This window comes from Salvelinus sp. IW2-2015, linkage group LG3 (assembly GCF_002910315.2).
Source record: "Salvelinus sp. IW2-2015 linkage group LG3, ASM291031v2, whole genome shotgun sequence".
NCBI lineage: Eukaryota > Metazoa > Chordata > Actinopteri > Salmoniformes > Salmonidae > Salvelinus > Salvelinus sp. IW2-2015.
The window spans coordinates 34,640,001-34,650,220 of NC_036840.1; the positions used below are offsets into that span (position 1 = coordinate 34,640,001).

Genomic DNA, 10,220 nt, shown 5'->3' on the forward strand with positions numbered 1-10,220 from the left:
TGACCTGCCGTTGACCTCCGACCGCCCTTGTGTGACCTGCCCTGTACCTGCCCTGTGACCTGCCCTGTGACCTGCCCTGTCTGGAACTGCGAGGATAACAGTTACATTGCTACCATGACAAAGACCAAAGCTGGTGGAGTACCGTTGAGAGTGGTGTCTCTCTATCACAGGTGAAAGATCTTTTAAACAAACAAAATAGTTCTATAAGCAGTTGTTACAACAACATGAAAATAGTGTTGTGTCCAAATATTGGTGGAGTAATAAAATAATGGGCGATCTGACCAGAGAGGTCCAGGACCTGAAGAACAGTTTGCAGTTCACCCAGGGTCAGCTTGATGGGTTTAAACAGGAGAACAGCAAGATGACAGCAATCTGTAAGTCATTGAGAGAGGACATCAGTTCTGTATGTGACTAAATGATAACAATGACGAGAGAATCAGATCAACATTGTGTGATGTGGAATTGCAGAATCCCACATGAGACCTGGATGGAGTCCGAGGACAAAGTGAGGGCTGTATAAATACACCTTGGATGCAGGAAAGCCAAGTTCCAAAAGCTGGTGTGTAAGATATCATGCAGAGATTTGCTGTGATCTTTCTGACGGATGCGATGATGAAAAATATTTTGTTGGTCTGATGTGATTAATAAGGAGCACCCTCTCTTTTAAAAAATGTTAAGAACAAATTCTTATTTACAATGACGGCCTACCAGCCAAACCCGGACGACGCTGGCAAATTGTGCGCCGCCCAAGACGAGGACTCCCACGGCCGGATGTGATGCAACGTGGATTCAAACCAGGTACTGCAGTGACGCCTCGTGCATGAGATGCAGTGTCTAGACCTCTGCCATTCGGGAGACTCTGCTGTACTATGAATTTATGAAATTGCTTCTTGCAAGTATTAATAAACATGCACCTGTTAAGAAACTGACAGTTAGAACTGTTAAGGCGCCATTGATTAATGAGGAATTGAAAGATTTTGTTTGACCAAATATAATGCATTTCTTTGTGAAGAAATTAACAACAGACTTTCAGCATGCTTATAGAGAAGGCACTCAACATGTACTGCACTGGCACAAATGACTGATGGCTGGTTGAAAGAACTTGATAATGAGAAGATTTGGGAGCTCGTGAAGCAGCGTTAGATTTTCAGTGCTACAGCTCTGATATTGAGTACTTTGATATATTGATGATAAATTTCTCTAGTCGTGATTGCAACGAACAGTATGTGAAATCATGGCTTTTCAACCTCGCCCATACAATGGATGAGAGCTATCTAATCTAACTTATGTCAATAAAAACAGAGAGAGTTTTTCACTATGGAGCCTCTCATTCTGCAGATGTTAAACATGTAAACGTAGTTAGAGTAGTATGCTAGAAGATTGGAAGCGCGACTGTGCCCCGTGCGTGCGCTCACAGGGCAGGTCACAGAGCAGGTCACAGGGCAGATGGAAACACCAACAAACAGCAGGGATTCAAACAGTCACACTCCCGAGACAATCTGTGGTCCTAGCCGCAAGGGCTTTGGCTCATCACACTCTAGCGACTCCTTGTGGTGGGCCAGGCGCCTGTAGGCTGACCTTGGTTGTCAGGTGAAAGGTGTTTCCTCCGACACATTGATGCGGCTGGCTTCCGGGTAAAGTGGGCGGGTGTTAAGAAGCGCGGTTAGGGGGGTCATGACTCGACTTTCGCCTCCCGAGCCTGTTGGGAAGTTGCAGCGATGAGACCAGATCGAAATTGGGGAGAAAAAGGGGGTAAAATACAAAAAATACAACAACAAAAAAGATAAGCTAGCGTATGAGCCAACAATMATAAGCTACTTCTCTGGAGAAAAATAGACCTGCAATTGTTCCTTGTAATAGAGTGAACGTCCTAAACCTTAATGTGATGGTATACAGTATGTTGACAATTATTCAAAAATAAGTCAGTTAATGCATAGTTATTTTGCAAAAGAAAACCACAACAAAGATACGCGTTTTAATGCCACCGGAGAAATGATAAAGGTCCTACATTCATACATTTTCTTGACTGTGTCCTTGACTGCTTGCTAATAATCACTGAAATCAAAGCTAGACATTCAGGGAGCATTGCAAATTCCAAAAACGATGGATAGAGGCACATTTTAATGCGAATGTAAAACAAAATCTGTGCGGCCCTCTGGACCTCGTTGAAGACCGAATATATGTGTGTGTGTGTTACATTTACCGGAAAAAGTTATTCAGTTTACCGTTCAACGTTTTATTACGTTTACCGGCAAGTTATTACAGTGGCAAGAAAAAGTATGAGAACCCTTTGGAATTACCTGGATTTCTGCATAAATTGGTCATAAAATTTGATCTGACCTTCATCTAAGTCAAACCAATTAGACAAACACAGTCTGCAATAAACAGCAATAAACTCAACCAAACGTTTTCTGTAATTGCAGATCAGACCTGCACAACGGTCAGGAGGAATTTTGGACCAGTCATCTTTACAAAACTGTTTCAGTTCAGCAATAGTCTTAGGATGTCTGGTGTGAACCGCTCTCGGGGTCATGCCACAGCATTTTAAATCCGGTTGAGGTCAGGACTCTGACTGGGCCACTCCAGAAGGYGTATTTTCTTCTGTTGAAGCCATTCTGTTCTTGATTTACTTCTGTGTTTTGGGTCGTTGTCCTGTTGCATCAACCAACTTCTGTTGCACTTCAGTTGGCGGACAGATAGTCTTACATTCTTCTGAAAAATGTCTTGATAAACTTGGGAATTCATTTTTCCGTCGATGATAGCAAGTAGTCCAGGCCCTGAGGCAGCAAATCAGCCCTAAACCATGATGCTCCCTACACCATATTTTACAGCTGTGCCTTTTTTTCTCCACACATGGTGCTGTGTGTTCCTTCCAAACAACTCAATTGTAGTTTCATCTGTCCACAGAATATTTTGCTGGTAGCGCTGTGGAACATCCAGGTGCTCTTTTGCAAACTTCAGATGTGCAGCAATGTTTTTTTTTGGACAGCAGTGGCTTCTTCCGTGGTGTCCTCCCATGAGCACCATTCTTGTTTAGTGTTTTACATATCGTAGACTCATCAACAGAGATGTTAGCATGTTCCAGAGATTTCTGTAAGTCTTTAGCTGACACTAGGATTCTTATTAACCTCATTGAGCATTCTGCACTGTGCTCAGGCAGTCATCTTTGCAGGACGGCCACTCCTAGGGAGAGTAGCAACAGTGCTGAACTTTCTCCATTTATAGACAATTTGTCTTACTGTGGACTGATGAACATCAAGGCTTTTAGAGATACTTTTGTAACCCTTTCCAGCTTTATGCAAGTAAACAATTCTTAATCTTAGGTCTTCTGAGATCTCTCTTGTTCGAGGCATGGTTCACATCAGGCAATGCTTCTTGTGAATAGCAAACTCAAATTTTGTGAGTGTTTTTTATAGGGTAGGGCAGCTCTAACCAACATCTCCAATCTCGTCTCATTGATTGAACTCCAGGTTAGCTGACTCGTGACTCCAAYTAGCTTTTGGAGAAGTCATTAGCCTAGGGGTTCATATACTTTTTCCAACCTACAGTGTGAATGTTTAAATKATGTATTCAATATAGTCAAGAAAAATACAACAATTTGTGTGTTATTAGTTTAAGCACACTGTTTGTCTATTGTTGTGACTTAGATGAAGATCAGATCAAATTTTATGCAGAAATCCAGGTAATTCCAAAGGTTTTCACATACTTTTCTTGCTGCTGTACATAAAAAATCTGAAAGTTATTTCAAATAGAAAAGATTATTACATTTACCAGTGTTATTACATTTACAGTGTTATTACATTTACCAGTGTTATTACATTTACCAGTGTTATTACATTTACCAGTGTTATTACATTTACCAGTGTTATTAATTTACAGTGTTATTCATTTACCAGTGTTTATTACATTTACCAGTGTTATTACATTACCAGTGTTATTACATTTACCAGTGTTATTACATTATCAATCATTGTGATTACAGAGCTTCTGCATGGCTTACGAGAATGTAGCAGGAATTAAGTTAAAAGAGGGATGGAGAGCTGTTTCATGGCTATTTTAGGAACAGTAAGTTTGCTGGTGCCCAGTGCTGTAGATGGATGAGTCACAGCGAGGGATGTGGGAGGTTAGTACACTGCCGTGACGACCATGGATGTCTGCCCACGCGTATTGCATTGATCCTACTTAATTGTCCCTGTCTGTAGGCGAAAGCGAGACACACACCTGCTCGCATTTACGCACCTACACACGCTTATAGGCATGCACATACTAAACATGCATACGCATATGAATACAGGACATGCACACAAACACATGTGCGCACATACGCACACMAACACACATGCACGCMCACACACAAGCGCACACTTTATAGTCCCGCCCAGACACACATTGTCTTAGAAATGTAGATCAGGCATGCAGGGCCGTCAGTCACCCTCCTCTATCCCCATTTATCACAGGGATTTGTCTCAAGCAGAAACACCCAATTTATTCCTCCTTTAACCGTTTTCCAATCCGCTCATTCTTCATCCAGCTCTATCACTGAACCCCAGACAGACCTGAGTGGATGTAGATATATCACTGCTTTACCAGCAGACTCCGTCTGCCTTGTCATATATACTGTACCGATGACAAATGCAAACTATCTCACTGATAACACCTGGTGGAGTGTATCTGCACTCTGCATGAGTGAAACGGGTCACAAAACCCAAATACCCARTCTCACATTTCCTCCCCTGTCAACGTGTAATTTCCTGTTTTGGTGGTAAAGGTCGCCTGTCACTCAAAACTCCCTCGATATTTAGGGGAACCATGTAACCTAATGTAACCACATACAGTATCTATGRACAATCTCCCGTCTATAGTTACACTATACAGTGGGCTAATTGATTTATGTTTTTAGAGCTGTGGTGAGTAACATATTGTAACATATTGTCCCTTCAGAGTGGCCTCACCTCCCTCCATCTTGCTGCCCAGGAGGACAAGGTGGTTGTCAGTGAGATACTGGCTACACATGGAGCCAACCTGGACCAGCAAACTAAGGTATGGACAGAACTTACATCCATTTAATTTGAGCATAGAATAACCATTGTACTGGAATGATGATAAGGCACTATTATTTATCTTTGATAATGTTAGTAGATGTGTTTTGATCATGTTTAAGTAGAGTGTGTTTTTGATACTGTAGTAAGTGTTGTTTTTGATAATGTTAGTAGATTGTGTTTTGAAATAATGTTAGTAAAGAATGTTGTTTTGATTAATGTTAGTAGATGTGTTTTGATAATGTTTAGTAGATGTGTTTTTGATAATGTTAGTAAAAATGTGTTTTTGAATAATGTTTAGTTAGATGTGTTTTGATAATGGTTTAGTAGATGTGGTTTTGATAATGTTAGTAGATGTGTTTTGATAATGTTAGTAGATGTGTTTTGATAATGTTAGTAGATGTGTTTTGATACTGTTAGTAATGTGTTTGATAATGTTAGTAGATGGTTTGATAATGTTAGTAGATGTGTTTTGATATGTTAGTAGATGTGTTTTGATAATGTTAGTAGATGTGTTTTGATAATGTTAGTAGATGTGTTTTGATAATGTTAGTAGATGTGTTTTGATAATGTTAGTAGATGTGTTTTGAATATGTTAGTAGATGTGTTTTGATTGTAGTAGATGTGTTTGATAATGTTAGTAATGTGTTTTGATAATGTTAGTAGATGTGTTTTGATAATGTTAGTAGAATGTGTTTTTTGATAATGTTAGTAGATGTGTTTTTGAATATGTTAGTAGATGTGTTTTTGATAATGTTAGTAGATGTGTTTTGATAATGTTTAGTAGATGCGGTTGATAATGTTAGTAGATGTGTTTTGATAATGTTAGTAGATGTGTTTTGATAATGTTAGTAGATGTGTTTTGATACTGTGATTTATTGTTCTCTTCCAGTTGGGCTACACTCCACTGATTGTAGCGTGTCACTATGGAAACGCCAAGATGGTCAACTTCCTCTTACAGAACGGWGCTAGCGTCAACGCCAAGACCAAGGTAATAAACCATACACAAAACTCCCAAAGTGCATTTATAATGGGGTTTGTTGCATATCGGAAAGCATAAGAAAGGTATATAGTGTATGATAAAGCACTTAAGCACTTTTTCTCTGTGTTATGAATGTTCACGTTTGAACTCTTAAATTTCCAGGCCTTGCCAGACAGTCATTAAAGTCAGTACTTTCTCTTCTCAGAATGGGTACACTCCCCTCCACCAAGCAGCACAGCAAGGAAACACACACATCATCAATCTACTGCTGCAGAATGGAGCTAAGCCCAACAACATCACTGTGGTGAGTGGTGTGTGTGTGTGGTATGTGTGTATGTGTGTGTGTGTGTGTGTGTGTGTTGTGTGTGTGTGTGTGTGTGTGTGTGTGTGTGTGTGTGTCTGTCTGTCTGTCTGTCTGTCTGTCTGTCTGTCTGTCGTCTGTCTGTCTGTCTGTCTGTCTGTCTGTCTGTCTCTGTGTTGTGTGTGGTGTGTGTGTGTGTGTGTGTGTGTGTGTGTGTGTGTGTGTGTGTGTGTGTGTGTGTGTGTGTGCTGTGTTGTGTGTGTGTGTGTGTGTGTGTGTGTGTGTGTGTGTGTGTGTTGTGTGTGTGTTGTGTGTGTGTGTGTGTGTGTGTTCAGCAGCTAGTCCACTCACCACAGTGATGTTGTTGGGCTTAGCTCCATTCTGCAGCAGTAGATTGATGATGTGTGTGTTTCCTTGCTGTGCTGCTGGTGGAGGGGAGTGTACCCATTCTGAGAAGAGAAAGTACTGACTTTAATGACTGTCTGGCAAGGCCTGGAAATTTAAGAGTTCAAACGTGAACATTCATAAACACAGAGAAAAAAGTGCTTAAGTGCTTTATCATACACTATATACCTTTTCTTATGCTTCCGATATGCAACAAAACCCCATTATAAATGCACTTTGGGAGTTTTGTGTATGGTTTATTACCTTGGTCTTGGCGTTGACGCTAGCACCGTTCTGTAAGAGGAAGTTGACCATCTTGGCGTTTCCATAGTGACACGCTACAATCAGTGGAGTGTAGCCCAACTGGAAGAGAACAATAAATCACAGTATCAAAACACATCTACTAACATTATCAAAACACATCTACTAACATTATCAAAAACACATCTACTAAACATTATCAAAACACCTTCTACTAACATTATCAAAACACATCTACTAACATTATCAAAACACATCTACTAACATTATCAAAACGCATCTTACTAACATTATCAAAACACATCTACTAACATTATCAAAAACACATCTACAACATTATCAAAACACATCTACATAACATTATCAAAACACACATCTACTAACATTATCAAAACACATCTACTAACATTATCAAAACACATCTACTAACATTATCACAAAAACAACATCTACTAACAATCAAAACACATCTACTAACATTATCAAACACATCTACTAACATTATCAAAAACACATCTACTAACATATCAAAAACACATCACTAAATATCAAAACACATCTACTAACATTATCAAAACACATCTACTAACAGTATCAAAACACATCTACTAACATTATCAAAACGCATCTACTAACATTATCAAAACACATCTACTAACAGTATCAAAACACATCTACTAACATTATCAAAACACATCTACTAACCATTATCAAAACAACATCTACTAACATTATCAAAACACATCTACTAACATTATCAAAACACATCTACTAACATTATCAAAACACATTACTAACATTATCAAAAACACATCTACTAACATTATCAAAACACATCTACTAACATTATCAAAAACACATCTACTAACATTATCAAAACACATCTACTAACATTATCAACACACTTACTAGTATCAAACACATCTACTAACATATCAAAACACATTCTACTAACATTATCAAAAACACATCTACTAACATTATCAAAAACACATCTACTAACATTATCAAAGATAAATAATAGTGCCTTATCATCATTCCAGTACAATGGTTATTCTATGCTCAAATTAAATGGATGTAAGTTCTGTCCATACCTTAGTTTGCTGGTCCAGGTTGGCTCCATGTGTAGCCAGTATCTCACTGACAACCACCTTGTCCTCCTGGGCAGCAAGATGGAGGGAGGTGAGGCCACTCTGAAGGGACAATATGTTACAATATGTTACTCACCACATCTCCATCAATCAATTAGCACACTGTATAGTGTAACTATAGACGGGAGATTGTCCATAGATACTGTATGTGGTTACATTAGGTTACATGGTTCCCCTAAATATCGAGGGAGTTTTGAGTGACAGGCGACCTTTACCACCAAAACAGGAAATTACACGTTGACAGGGGAGGAAATGTGAGACTGGGTATTTGGGTTTGTGACCCGTTCACTCATGCAGAGTGCAGATACACTCCACCAGGTGTTATCAGCGAGATAGTTGCATTCGTCATTCGGTACAGTATATATGACAAGGCGGACTGAGTCTGCTGGTAAAGCAGTGATATATCTACATCCACTCAGTCTGTCTGGGGTTCAGTGATAGAGCTGGATGAAGAATGAGCGGATTGGAAAACGGTTAAAGGAGGAATAAATTGGGTGTTTCTGCTTGAGACAAATCCCTGTGATAAATGGGGATAGAGGAGGGTGACTGACGGCCCTGCATGCCTGATCTACATTTCTAAGACAATGTGTGTCTGGGCGGGACTATAAAGTGTGCGCCTGTGTGTGGGCGTGCATGTGTGTTGTGTGCGTATGTGCGCACATGTGTTTGTGTGCATGTCCTGTATTCATATGCGTATGCATGTTTAGTATGTGCATGCCTATAAGCGTGTGTAGGTGCGTAAATGCGAGCAGGTGTGTGTCTCGCTTTCGCCTACAGACAGGGACAATTAAGTAGGATCAATGCAATACGCGTGGGCAGACATCCATGGTCGTCACGGCAGTGTACTAACCTCCCACATCCCTCGCTGTGACTCATCCATCTACAGCACTGGGCACCAGCAAAACTTACTGTTCCTAAAATAGCCATGAAACAGCTCTCCATCCTCTTTAACTTAATTCCTGCTACATTCTCGTAAGCCATGCAGAAGCTCTGTAATCACAATGTAGTAATAACACTGTAATGTAAACACTGGTAAATGTAATAACACTGGTAAATGTAATAACACTGGTAAATGTAATAAACACTGGTAAATGTAATAACACTGGTAAATGTAATAACACTGGTAAAATGTAATAACACTGGTAAATTAATAACACTGGAAATGTAATAACACTGTAAATTAATTAACATGGAAATGTAATAATCTTTTCTATTTGAAATAACTTTCAGATTTTTTATGTACAGCAGCCAAAGAAAAGGTATGTGAACCCTTTGGAATTACCTGGATTTCTGCATAAAATTTGATCTGATCATTCATCTAAGTCACAACAATAAGACAAAACAGTGTGCTTAAAACTAATAACACACAAATTGTATTATTTTTCTGACTATATTGATACATAATTTATAAACATGTCACACTGTAGGTTGGAAAAATGTATATGAACCCCTACGCTAATGACTTCTCCAAAAGCTAGTTGGAGTCCACGAGTCAGCTAACCTGGAGTTCAATCAATGAGACGAGATGGAGATGTTTGGTTAGAGCTGCCCTACCCTATAAAAAACACTCACAAAATTTGAGTTGCTCTATTCACAAGAAGCATTTGCCTGATGTGAACCATGCCTCAGACAAGAAGAGAATCTCAGAAGACGAAGAATAATGAATTTGTTGACTTGCATTAAAGCTGGAAAGGGTTACAAAAGTATCTCTAAAAGCCTTGATGTTCATGAGTCACAGTAAGACAAATTGTCTATAAATGGAGAAAGTTCAGCACTGTTGCTACTCTCCCTAGGAGTGGCCGTCCTGCAGAGCACCAGCGCAGAATGCCCAATGAGGTTAATAAGAATCCCTAGAGTGTCAGCTAAAGACTTACAGAAATCTCTGGAACATGCTACATCTCTGTTGACGAGTCTACGATACGTAAAACACTAAACAAGAATGGGTCATGGGAGAACACCACGGAAAGAACACACTGCTGTCAAAAAAAACCATTGCTGCACATCTGAAGTTTACAAAGAGCACCTGGATGTTCCACAGCGCTACCAGCAAAATATTCTGTGGACGAATGAAAAACTACAAAAAAAAAAAAAAAAAAACTTGA

General features: G+C 39.5%; 1 pseudogene; it reads left to right on the forward strand.

Moving 5' to 3' along the window:
• The window catches only part of LOC111980852 (ankyrin-2-like), a 371,288-nt pseudogene that overhangs the window by 294,136 nt on the left and 66,932 nt on the right, over nt 1-10,220 (forward strand).